We start from the raw sequence: 13189 nt of genomic DNA on the forward strand, positions 1-13189 counted from the left end.
ACATACTGACGATTACATGGAAGTAATAAGAACCAGCGTCACCGAGGTCGAAATTACGAAGAAATGCTAAGGGTTTCGTGATCTCAGAAATGTAATAGGCCCAGCCAGCATTTTCCATCAAATATTGCGATAGGAAATCTTAGTTTTGCCTTTCTCTTTCTAGTTCTATATCTTTTAAAGTGCTCCTGTATTACTCGTTGTATTCTTAGATTCTTTATAAAGGAAATCGTGTTTTGTTCAGTGTCGCCCTTCTTGTCACTAGAGCTCATTTGCAAACAAAGTGCCACCGCAAGTAGGCCATCATCGTCCTGATCATATTGGGTTTTACTGCTCCGAGCTATCGTATGTCCAAGTCTTCTTACAAGCCTAGCCGGGTGTTTAATTTAGCCGAGAGAGAGAGAGAGAGAGAGAGAGAGAGAGAGAGAGAGAGAGAGAGAGAGAGAGAGAGAGAGAGAACGAATCAAATAATAGATTACACAGGTTACAGAGGCAGAGGGTAAAGCATCTAATCGATGGCTCCCATACCAGGTGTTCCTCTGCGATAGCATTTTAATTCGTTATGAAAAAGAGGGGATGCAACGTCCTGTTTAGTCCCTTTAAACGTTTTCCTTTTTTTCTTAATAATTATTTCAATGTCTCTTTCATTTGAAAATTGAAATGAATCTAACTCTTTTTATATTATTGCTCATTTCTTCCTAATCATCTCGGCATACTTTAAATACAAGCTTGAAAATGATAGCGTTCTTCCCTTGTCATCATTCCGTTGCGAAACTTAAGTAGTCATCGTTTCCTGTTTTTTTTCTTAATAGCACGTGATTCTTGCCATGGAATTGTTGCCATGAGGACGTCACTCAGCGAGGCATTCTGTTCCTGCGTTTCGAAGAATGTCTGTGTGTTGGCTGTGTCTCAAGGAGAGCCTTGACAAATAAAGGTACCCCATTAACCCTCTCCTCTGTCTTTCTTATAATACTAAACTCCTTCAGCTTCCGCCTCTTATCAAGAGTTCTTTTATGTTAACAAGAGGTAAAACTTTTTTTGGAAGACTTCTTGGAATTGAGGCACTTTATTTATCCAGTATGGCATTTTTTTTTTTTTCATATATTTGACTTTTCCTAAGCTTTCCCATCGGTTATGGACCATTTTCTGTGAACTGTCTCGTAGATTTTCGTTACAATCAATATCCAGTGAGATACACATGCCATCCCTGAGTCAGGGCAGTTTTTCTGTTCTGTTATTATCAATTACTTGTGCCTCCTCAGTCACCCAATTGTCTCAAGTCGTTACTGTACCTAACGAACAACGAAAAGATAAATCCCGATTGTTCTGTATTACGACACTAGAGATCACAACAGTTAAAAAGAAACCTTGATGGAACAACAACACATCAAAGAAAGTCTGTCCAATGCGCGAAGAGAATTCTACTGATTCTCATAAACAAATCATGTTATATTATTTAGGAAACACAGAGGAAGCTAAAGAGATCCACATTCTGAGAGCGTAGTTTATGAATGACTGAATAAACCGGTAGGCTCGCCCTTCACGGTTTTCACACTGTGACGTGACATAATCAACGCGGTCGAGAAATTATAGACACCTTACCAGGCTGGGAATACTATAGTCCTCGGGCTCTTGCACTGAAGACAACTATTGCTTTCACTCAGTTTTTTTTATGCAGTCTGGTATAAAGACTACAACGCTAGCTGAGTGTATCAACATTCATAGAATATTTTAGGAAAAGGAAGTCAAAAAGGCCTTTGATTGATCAGCAAAGGACTATTTCTCCTAAGACTTTAAAACCTAATAAAAATTTTACCTCTTCATCATACGACATTAGTGTTCATTTCTCAATTATCAACCAAGAAATTTTCGGTAATATTTGTCGCCAAGTATGGATTGAGATCAAATGATCACGATTGTTATGTCGTGCATCCTAACACTCGCACTGGGTGATTATTCTTGATAAATGAAGATGCCCAACGCGACGATAGAATACTCTGCCGAGTGCCCTCTACTGTCTCCATCAAATATCTCTGGCGTTCTAAACCAAATCAGAAAGTCTCACGATCCGAGGCTTTGATAACGAATCTATGAGATCTCAGGGATTCTTCTTGGAGTATAAAATGAAGTCAGACTTACGTACTCAGATTTACCGCTGGTATTTTATTCTGTTCTCAGATCTTATTTACTAAGCCTGCTGGCCTTTCCTAGATTTCTGCTGATTTTATTTCTGTCCAAGAAATGTGAAATAGCCAAAACACTGCCTTTGATGTTGAAACTTCAGAAATAATACTGGCTATCTGGTCACTAGCATAACTGAATTTATTTGTAAAGTATGGAGGATATCTTTACAAAATTAAAGTATTCATGCTTTTTTTAAACTTCCACTCGACTACAGATACTGACATTCTGGGTCAGTTGTGGGGAAACTTTGTGGAGCACGCATTTATTGCTTCAGTTGTTTTTTTGTAGTGTTTCAGTCGTTTTCGCTTTTTAACCAGACGTGAAACTGTCTCCAAAACTGCTGGTCTGTGAAATGTTTCTTGAATTATATTAGTGTAAATGCTTACAAACAGGAAAACTCAATTACCAATAGATGAGAATTTCAATAAAAAGAAAATACTCCGACCAGAGTTCAGTACGAAACAAAACTGATAACTTTAAACGAGAAATGAACTGAGTAACGGATTTGTCTATGCACTGACTAATAGTAGCTTTAAAAAACATTCATTAAAACTATGCTTGCTTTATCAACAGTAAACACCTTCTTAGAAATAATATTCACCGGGCAAGTAATGACCTCATAAATAATATATATCGGTACTTGAAATATCACTTCGAGCATCAATCAGACTGTCCAAACAATATGTATTCGAAGAATCGTCAGACATTCCGTAAAACAGAAAATGTCTTTTCGCACAAAAAACGAAGTTAAAAATAACGAAATTAAATGTATTAAACAAGAACGAAGCTATCCGGTGGCATGCCAAAGAAAGCCAAGTGAAATGGTGTTCATTCAAAAATCTTCGTCTCTCACCCAAATGGATGAGGCAAAGAATAGCTCGGATACCCAGCTGTTGTTGTCTCGGGTTACCTCAGGAAGAAAAGGTGCCCGATTGAGCACTGGCGGTGTAACTGAAAGCTAATTTACTCTCTCTCTCTCTCTCTCTCTCTCTCTCTCTCTCTCTCTCTCTCTCTGATAAAAATGTACTAATTTTTGGCGCTGACGGATGAGATAAATATGGAAAAGTGTGGAAATCAATAACAGAGACCGAATTTTTTCTTTCAATTGAGACATGTTGCAAGGAATGAGGAAAAACGACAGAGAGAAATTTTGTTGTATTCGTCCAGACTATTATAGATAACAAAAATCTGTACACATGCGCACACACACATATATATATTATATATACATACATATATATACAATATTGATATATATACGTATATACATAGTATATATATATATATATATATATATATATATATATATATATATATATAACCAGATGTCTTTTTTCCCCAAAAGGTTATGGCACCAGGTGTTGGCCCTCTGGTCCTCCGTAGATTTTTGGGACAAAGATTGCTCAACCCCTAACCTTTTTATGACTTTCAGTTAGCTGGATCGATTATTGGCGTCCGGTCAGGATCACACCACGAATCTCGTAAATATGAACGAAATGCTGTACCCCTGAGGTACACTATAAGCTTTTTATAGATAGATAGATTGATAGACAGATATACTGTATGTCTCGGTAAGGTATTAAGTACTTGTACCAAGCATGTTCCAACACACAATAAGATATAAAAGGGAGATATCAAAAACATGTATTAAATACCACATGTTACAACTAACAAACATCAAAATTAACTCCGAATTATACCATTTACAACCCAACTTAACTAAACCTATTTTTAAACATAAAACCCATTAGCCTACCTGCAAAACAACGTGAAATGGACACAAAATACGAGTATATAATTAACAAAATGCACTGACTCAATAAAAACAGTAGAAGTTTTGTTTTATAAGTAGTTGATTCTGAGAGCAACGCGCTGCCCTCCCTCCCCCCTACAGCAGTGATTCCGAGCAAAGTAAACAATCCAAGGATAAACAACTTCATTGAGAAGGTAAAAGCACCAGTGATAGAATGTAGTAGAGAACAAATCACACTATAGATGGCTCTGGATTCATATGTACATTTAAGGCAATACTACAAGAAAGCTGTATGTTACGGGATATCAAAGGGAATGAGATTGCTGTACATCACAAAGGTAACGTGAGGCAAGAGGACGAATATATGGAGAAAAATTAAAGATAATATTGCATGTACAGTATATAGTTCAGCGAACTGTTATTCATACTTATGCAATGTTATTTGAACTGCAGTGGTTTGAAATCATATGACTTAATTCCAGATAATAGGATATTATGCTCCTAACCATGGAAAAAGATCTTCGGTCAGAGAACGCTGTCTCTCGGCTCAAAACACACCGTTGCTTTGACATGGAGTTTTTCACAAGACAAAATGCTATATCAAATGAAGCCACAAAGCTATGATTCTGTAGGCTTATTTTGAACCGTCTTGGTTTTTTATACTTTGTAATAAAGGTTTCTGAATGACCTCTCCCGCTCGAAAAGAGGAAAAAGGGCTGGGATTGACCCAGAGAGAGGGAGGGTGTCAATGGATAAATATATTTTATACAATTATAATGTAAATATAAATAACAACTCACTTTACAAACTCTACTAGTAAGAGGATACATAAATCCCCATTATTATCATTGCCCTAACTTGGTTATTCGTATCCGTTAACGACATTTTCATCTTCTTTCTTTGACCACACCAGACAAGCAACAAGGAAGCAGGGGACATAAAAATGAGAGACATCAAAATGTGCTTGACGAAATTATTTCATGGTAATTTACGATGACAATTGCGTGTCGTGATTAATCAGTTCATAAGAAGCAATTTTTCTTTTCGCCCTTTGAAGAATATTAATTTTTATATGATCTCGGAACCCAGATGGCTACTTGTCACACCAGATGCTGTTACCTCCATGTGGGTAACTATCACCGTTGATCTCTCTCTCTCTCTCTCTCTCTCTCTCTCTCTCTCTCTCTCTCTCTCTCTCTCTGTTTCATTCAGCTGTTCATATCAGTTCGTATGCTCATCCGAAATCGTGCATCCTTTTCCAACCGTATACAAGTTAGAAAGAATTTATTTACTCATGTTAAAACTACAGGGTAATTCACTTCCAATTTGATCTTGTTTCTTTTGGTTTATTTTTACCTTCTAACTAAGGGTAACAAAGAAAGGTAAAAGTCAATACCTGATTTAAACTTATAATATACTGTCAAATGACAGACTGTTGACTTAATCATCTCCGCAAACTGACAATAAAGAGAATTTGGGGAACAATGCAAAATTGTCGATGTAGAGCTATTCTGCCTCTAAAACGCGGCATTTTTTTTTATTGGATTTAACGCAAAGGAGAATAATGAGAGCTATTGCAAGTAAGGGATAAACATTCTACACAAGGACGAATAGGCCTAACATTTCACTGATTGCAATTCAAGGAGCTGGAACAGATGTGGCCCGTATTTACAGAAGCTTCAAACTTTCCAGGACGTTCAGAGTGTCAAATTTGAATCCTGCGGTCAAAGCGCCAGCAGGATTATCTTTATTACTTGAAATGAGCAAACATTTACATAGATCATGCCTAAGTGGTCGTTAACTTTCGAAGTAAGTACCTACAGGAGAGAAAAATCTTATGCAAAAAGAAAGAAAGAAGAAAGTCTCATGACTCTTTAAATATGCATTATGTTCTCTCTTTAACCCAGGGACATAGCCATCTATGATGTTTCTAGAGGACATTCTGCAGTTTTACAGTTTTCTTGGACAACCTGTGAGCGTTTGAACGAATATAGCGCAAAGAAACGGGAAGAATTTTATTCGTGAGAGCCTTTGGCTGTACAAGGGTTCACCTGCCCTTCTTGCATGCGCTTGCTACCACCTTCACAAGAACTTTAGATAAGATTTATCAGATATGAGAAGGGTCTTTCAAGAACGCTGAAGAGAAATGGAAGGTATGCGAAGAGTCGCACAGCTCTGTGTAGAAACCCACCTCTATTGTTGTATCATCTTGTCCACTACGCTACACACACGCATAAAAAGAATAAACAAGGAAAAACGGAAACTGCACTTCGCACATTTCTGTAACAGACTTTTGTTTATTTCCTGAAGGTCTCAGTGACCTTGTCTTGTACCGCCCTTAATTTTTACAACTACTGTCTTTTGTTTCGTATATTGAACTAAACAATTAGTTACAAGCATTGATTACGAAATCCCATCAATTGTTACAAATCAATGAAGGAATAACCGTCCACATGAAAAATGAAAAAGAAGTGGCATTGTCTTTCTTTAAAAAATCGTTAAGAACGTTGCCCTTAAAGACTAAGTGTCATCAAGGTTTTGAGACCTTGAGTGCCATGGCTCTCTGACGATCCAGGATTACTGGCGGTGTTTTTGACATGACGTGTGTTGTCCTCCAAGTTATTTCACCCTTCTCCCTTATCTCACCCCTCCCTCTAAACACTGAATGGGGGAGGTATGTTGAGCGAGAACGGACGTACCTGAATTCTCGGAAAGGATGTAAACAAATATCTCAATTCATTTTCCAGGTGAATGCAATCGATAACTTTGCTAATTTCATGAGATTCAGTATAGTAAGGGGTTCCAATGTTTCACTTCCAAACAGTAACTTACATAACAATTTTCTAATCGCTTTTCAGATATTTAATCTAAAAAAACACATTGTTACTCCTTAAAATCAGATCTGGCACACAAATGTTCGCTTCAAGAAAAAGATTTTTGTCTGGAGTAGAAATAATGACAAAATGCAAGATGAAGTGATATTAAAAAGAGAAATTGAGGATTTCAATAAAAGAACAACCACTTAAAATAAAATAAATTTCTTCTCAGTAATTTGCAAAATCTTCATGTCGTGCTCTAAATGCTTCAGTACATGTATCTACATATGCAGCTGTTGTATATGTTTTGACGTACATGTCAGTGCTGAAGTATTTCACATTATCAGTTAACAATGATCATATATATGTGTATATATATATATATATATATATATATATATATATATATATATATATATATATATATATATATATATATATATATATATATATATATATATATATACATACATATATATATATATATATATATATATATATATATATATATATCATACATATGTATGCATACATATGCATGTGCAGTAGGAATCATATTATTTTAGATTAGACAGACACGTTTTAGTACTATCAATTAAAAACAATAACGTTCAATAACGTTGTCGTGGTCATTTTCGAATTATATTTCCCTCCGCTTGAACATGTTTCTCCGTATCAAGCTTTACGACCTTGTTAACACTGATAGTCATGCTGCAAGATAATGACAATGTCGTGCTTAAATTGTTTTTCATTAAAAATCCTCAATTATATCAATAAATTTCATTATTAACAAAAGATGAATACTGAAAACGAAAACTTTTGAACACCCTTCGGGTGTACTTCACCAGTGTTTACGCTAAAAGCTAATAATAATAGGGAGTGGACAGTTTCTCCTAGGTATTATTAAGAATTGGGGAAGAGAGGATAACCAACCTTTCTTAACTCTACCCAATATAAACTACCCAACCGATATTTGCATTGCTATTTTTCAGCTTAGCCACTGATGAGCACCGCTCAGGTGTTCGTAAGTCTTTCAATTTTCAACTTTTACCAGTAATACAAAGTACAGGTATAATCAAGAATTTTTAATGAACAAAGAATGATGGTCATGCTATATTACAGAAGTCTTCATTCGAAAAAACAGCCCCGAAAACAAGTTGCAACAAAGAGATGGAGGTCCCTTACGGCGACAGACTCTGTTGATGATTCACCGGGTTTCCAAACACGTTGTGTCGTTGTCTTGTTTATCCGGAGACGTTTTCTGTGCGATGTTTGATTTAGAATCGTAACTGCGTCTGTGCAATGCAACTGTCGCTCGCAATTGTTTCAAGTCTAAACGCACTAAAGGAAAGAAATTCTAGTGGCTACACCGTGATTCATTAAAAGCTTTGTGAGAAGTTAAAGTAAGACTGAAGGTAGATATTGTAATCTCAAATTTGCAGGTCTAATAAGGATCATTGATCAAATCACGATAAAGCATAAGTATAGTAATTGTATATTAATCCAGCTTTATTTTAAGTGGAAACACTTTATATCAGTCACTGCTTCACTGACATTCGTTGATTTTATTTATTTATTTTTTTAGTACTCACCTGCAAATACGACTCTAAGAAGAACCGCGTAAATGCTTTCGTAATATTTAAGGAAATGAGATCTCGCCTGCAGGTCTCTTTTTCCTGAACAATATGGAACCAAGTCTGTGAGGTGCCAGGTAAGCAGTGCCACTATTGCAAGAGTTCAGACAAGTTTACCACACAATTGCAACGACCTCGCTATGCTTTCGCTTTGGTTCTGTACTCCACACTAATGATAGTGACCCATTCCGGTCCTGGCATCGTACTTCCTCAACTGTTGACGTCCCCCCCTCCCCAATTCCCCCTCCCAAACCTCGCAAGATAGTACCTCCTCTCCTCCCCTTCCGATTTCTCTCTCTCTCTCTCTCTCTCTCTCTCTCTCTCTCTCTCTCTCTCTCTCTCTCTCTCTCTCTCTCCCCATACCCTTTTTTGAGCGTTACCCAAGTGACTTTCTTCACTGGAGTGAAACAGGTAATATAATTATGATTCACAGGTTCGTTTTAGGTGTATATAGTCTCAGTGTCATAGAATTATGACGTCATTCAAACTTTCTGGCAGTGTAGAAGGAAATCATGTTCACAGTTCTTTCCCAATACGCAAAACTTATTCAGAAAACCAAATGAAACACGCAACAAATATTTGGGAGATGTACACGCACTATAGTGATCTCCCCTCAGGGGTTCCGACCCTCACCCCCTATCTCGGACCACCTGGCTGCCCCCTAGACCGTCTATCTGGCAAGGATAGCACCCACTTGGCACCGGGCGGGGAAAACCAGTTCATGTTGGCACCGAAAAAGCATGTACGTCCGGAGTCGACGATCCGGTTCCTCATTTCATTAACACGCGACTCCGAGCTATTCACTTCTTTTGCTTCCATCTGTTTTTTCCTGTTTCTTTACATCTTACCATTCTTCTTCTTTCCATTTCACTTTATTCTCGTAACTTTCTTCACTTTCATTATTAAACTGTTTTTTTTTCTTTCTTTCCAAAATGTCCCATACAACGAGGACCTTCAGTCAAAACGGACCCAGGTGTCTGCTCCTGGTCTATAATAAAATGTCCCAGCCGCGTGGTTGTGTCTGCCATTCATATCAGCTGATGCGATGGGGATGAATTCCACGGTTTCTTACAAGGAGGCGAATCTTTTCAAATGAGCTCTGAAGCGTAGAGCAGAGAAATCTAGCTGTAGATTCTTAACTGATTGTTTCAGTTATTTGAAAGAATATAACAGTTATCGCTAAAACGACACTATCAGTTATTCGAAGAGAATTATGAATTGTTAATTATAATGAGAATTAATAGTCAATTATGGAAAAATATGTGTCCAGATATTGGAGGGTTTGCTAGTAATGAGTAAATAACTTATCAGATTTTGTGAAGATTTCTCGTACCAGTTATGCTGTAAAATTAAGATATCAGTTATAACTAATAATAAGAGCTTGAATAATAAGAAAAACCTAGTATTCAACCACTGTTAGTTTTGAATGAAAGATCTTTATTAGATTTATTCTGAGACTTTTACGTGCAACCAGGTCAAGTGCGAGGACAAATTTTGCTGTGTCTAATGAGCATAAAGAACTCCAAGCATAGATATACTAATTGTAGAGTATGAGTGCATGAGAAAAATTACAAAAGATTTGCATTAAATCTAGCCAAAGATTTTCCGCTGCAAGTTAAAGCGTAAGGATAAATTTAGAAGAAACAAACACAATCTGTCACGGAGACGGACGATTAACTACCTCACTTTTAACTTGGAAATAATCGGCAAGACAGACAGACAAACCCGAGCTGTTGCCCTTTTGCCAGGGAATCAATAAAGGAACCTCAAAATAGACAGTTCATTCCCGAGCGAAAACACGACGTAGGAGATTGAAGGCAGTTCTTTATAGTCGCTTTTATCTTGTTCTCGGGAAGTTTACATCGAGGTTTTTTTCTCTCTCTCTCTCTCTTTTACCTATAAATCATTCGATGACATTTCGTGGAAATCCTGTTTGCCTCTGAATGCTTCGACCAAGGAAGAGGGAGGGAGGGAGAGAGAGAGAGAGAGAGAGAGAGAGAGAGAGAGAGAGAGAGAGAGAGAGAGAGAAAAGAAGATAAAAAGGGAAACGGGAACTTCCTTGTTGTCATTTACAGAATTTCTTTTCTTACGAGAGAGAGAGAGAGAGAGAGAGAGAGAGAGAGAGAGAGAGAGAGAGAGAGAGAGACTGCATTTCGTAAAAGCAGGTCTGATATGTGATCGATTGAGGGTTTAAAAATTAACCAAGGGAGCCGGGGAACATGATTTCGACAACGGCAAAGAGGAAATAGTGAATACCGCCGTTTTCATTTCTTTAGGCCATAAGTCACTTTCTATTTCCTATTCGTTAATTCTCGAGCAATAAATACCACCGTGGATTCTCCCGTCAGACAGCGTTCGCTCCACAAACACCAGAATCATATCATGAGTTGAAAATTAGGTTGTGAGGACGTTTTCTTATTTGGCCAGGCATTCAACACACCTTTTTATTTCTGGTATTGTTTCTTACTCCCCATATTTTTTTAGCGGGGCATTATTCTAGCTCGGTTCCGGGATGATTCTGGCGATAGTTCAGGAAATTTCTGTTGAGCGTTTCAGGCATATTGTGGGTGACTTAGTCGTCAGGATTATTTATGAGTGTTCGTGTTGAATTTAGATTTCGCTTTTTTAAAGAGAGCAGTGAAACTAAACCCTAAATTTCAAGGAAGACCAAAGTGGAAAAATGGGCAAAACACTGCTTGCAAGAAAAAATCATGAGAGAAAAAAGAAATGTGATCTACATCTCTTTAGAAACTATTTCGGTTTTATTAGAAAGTGGTCCGTCAGGATGGTAGGACAAAGAGCTCGCAGTTTTTACTTGTCAGACATAATATAAACTGTGGTGCCTATAGAAACAAAAAACAGTTACATCTCACACACAAACACATACACATGCATATATATTTATACACTATATATATATATATATATATATATATATATATATATATATATATATATATATATATATATATATATATGTGTGTGTGTGTGTGTGTGTGTGTGTGTGTGTGTTGTGTTTTTCTGTTTGTGTGTGTGTGTGACTATACAAAAGGATACCAAATCAGAAGTGGAGGAAACGAAACTTACACTGAAAAGAATAAAGAGCACTCTTGTCACCAGAGGGCTTACAAAGAGACATCACGGAAACTTAGAAATTTTAATTATCAGTAAATTACAATTATAAGTAAATTTACAAATAACAAGTAACATTTACATAAGAATATATATTATATATGTATATATATGCATATATATATGTGTGTGTATTTATGTGTGTATGAACCCCAAAGTTCTCAAATAATTTGAACGAATGACTCAAAATACGTACAACGAGCAAAATTTTGCCTATACTGTATGTAAAGACTGGGTGCTTGGTGAAATATTACACGCAAAATGTTCAGTCATGTCTCATTGGCTTAACAAATTTGACAGGGATTGTGGTCTTGTGTTTTCTGAGGCCACCAAGGCTGCTATTATACAGGTCTAGCATTACGCGCACACACACATACATATATTGTATGTATGTATGTATGTATGTATATGTATAAACAGTATATATATATATACATATATGTTGTATATATATATATATATATATATATATATATATATATATATATATATATATATATATATAGAGAGAGAGAGAGAGAGAGAGAGAGAGAGAGAGAGAGAGAGAGAGAGAGAGAGAGAGAGCACCGGTCTTGAGTATTTAAGGTCCCACCTGTGAATAGATACAAACTTCACTTGGTGTTAAGGAATGAGAACGCTTGTCTTCACATCGATTGACCTTTTCTCGTCAAGGATTAGGTTTTACAAAAGAAATTGATGGTGCTGGATTGTCTTTTACTGTTGGAAATGACTTGTATTAGGATGTGGACAATTCATGTTTATTGTATGATAATGCATAAAATTCTCTCTCTCCACTCTCTTATTGGATTAACGAGAATTTCCTGACGTATTTTTAGAAAAGGTAAGAGAGGAGAAATTCTTTTGCTGTTAAGTTTCAAGAGCAAAGCCAGAGAGAACGCACCAAGAAAAGTTTGATATAAAGAAAACAAGAAAGGAAAACAAACCTTCTTACGCAGCAGGACTGTTTGTTATCTACTTATTTACAGCTGCGCTGAAAAAGTTAAGGTTGGCGTCTTGATATTCTCTCTCTCTCTCTCTCTCTCTCTCTCTCTCTCTCTCTCTCTCTCTCTCTCTCTCTCTTTTAACATAACAAGAGCGTAAAGATGATATTTTATGTAAACGTAGAATATACTCTTGGCGAAATTATGTTGACAGGAGAATGGCATAGTTTTGCATCACTTTTTGGAATTAGAGTGATAAACGGATGCAGCGCACAAAAATTATAAGAAACAATCTACTTTGCAACTGGGAAGAGGAGATAAAAGTATTCATTACTGAATATTTAAAAAGAATATATCATTTATACTGTATAATTAATACTACCAGTTTTTCATTAGGGGATTCATCCGTCGGAAAAATTATAAAAAAATATTATCGAACATCGTTTCATGATTTATCTTCATAAGCTGTTTTCTGTAAACTGTTATGAATCTGCAAACTGAGCTATGGGCAAGATTTCTTACAATATGTTAAGTCTAAAAAATTTTAGAAAATATATTGGCAAATCTTCTTCAGCTGGCAAAAAACAGCAAATGTCAAGAAAGGAACCAAATGACTTTATTCCTCAAACATGAATAACCCAAAATGTTGAAAGGAAAACTGTAAAGACGGTCATGTCAAAGAGCATTATTTCAGGAACAAAAATATTGGCTCAAAGTTGGAAGATGCAGTAG

At 36.4% G+C, this 13189-nt stretch overlaps 1 protein-coding gene across 4 annotated transcripts in view; it reads right to left on the reverse strand.

The window, feature by feature from the left end:
• Nucleotides 1-13189, reverse strand: part of LOC136848362 (T-complex protein 11-like protein 1) — a 97227-nt gene that overhangs the window by 77878 nt on the left and 6160 nt on the right. Inside the window, exons 1-2 of one of the 4 annotated variants that reach the window (XM_067120673.1) lie at nucleotides 8343-8558; nucleotides 7936-8091 (exon numbers count right to left, since the gene is read on the reverse strand). The exons of 1 other annotated variant lie outside the window; for it this stretch is intronic. The gene's annotated coding sequence lies outside the window, so the exon portion shown is untranslated. Of the gene's footprint in view, nucleotides 1-7935; nucleotides 8092-8342; nucleotides 8601-13189 lie in introns of those variants that run through there. 2 more of the 4 variants (XM_067120671.1, XM_067120716.1) reach the window with 2 other exon arrangements.

This window comes from Macrobrachium rosenbergii, chromosome 2 (genome assembly GCF_040412425.1).
Source record: "Macrobrachium rosenbergii isolate ZJJX-2024 chromosome 2, ASM4041242v1, whole genome shotgun sequence".
NCBI lineage: Eukaryota > Metazoa > Arthropoda > Malacostraca > Decapoda > Palaemonidae > Macrobrachium > Macrobrachium rosenbergii.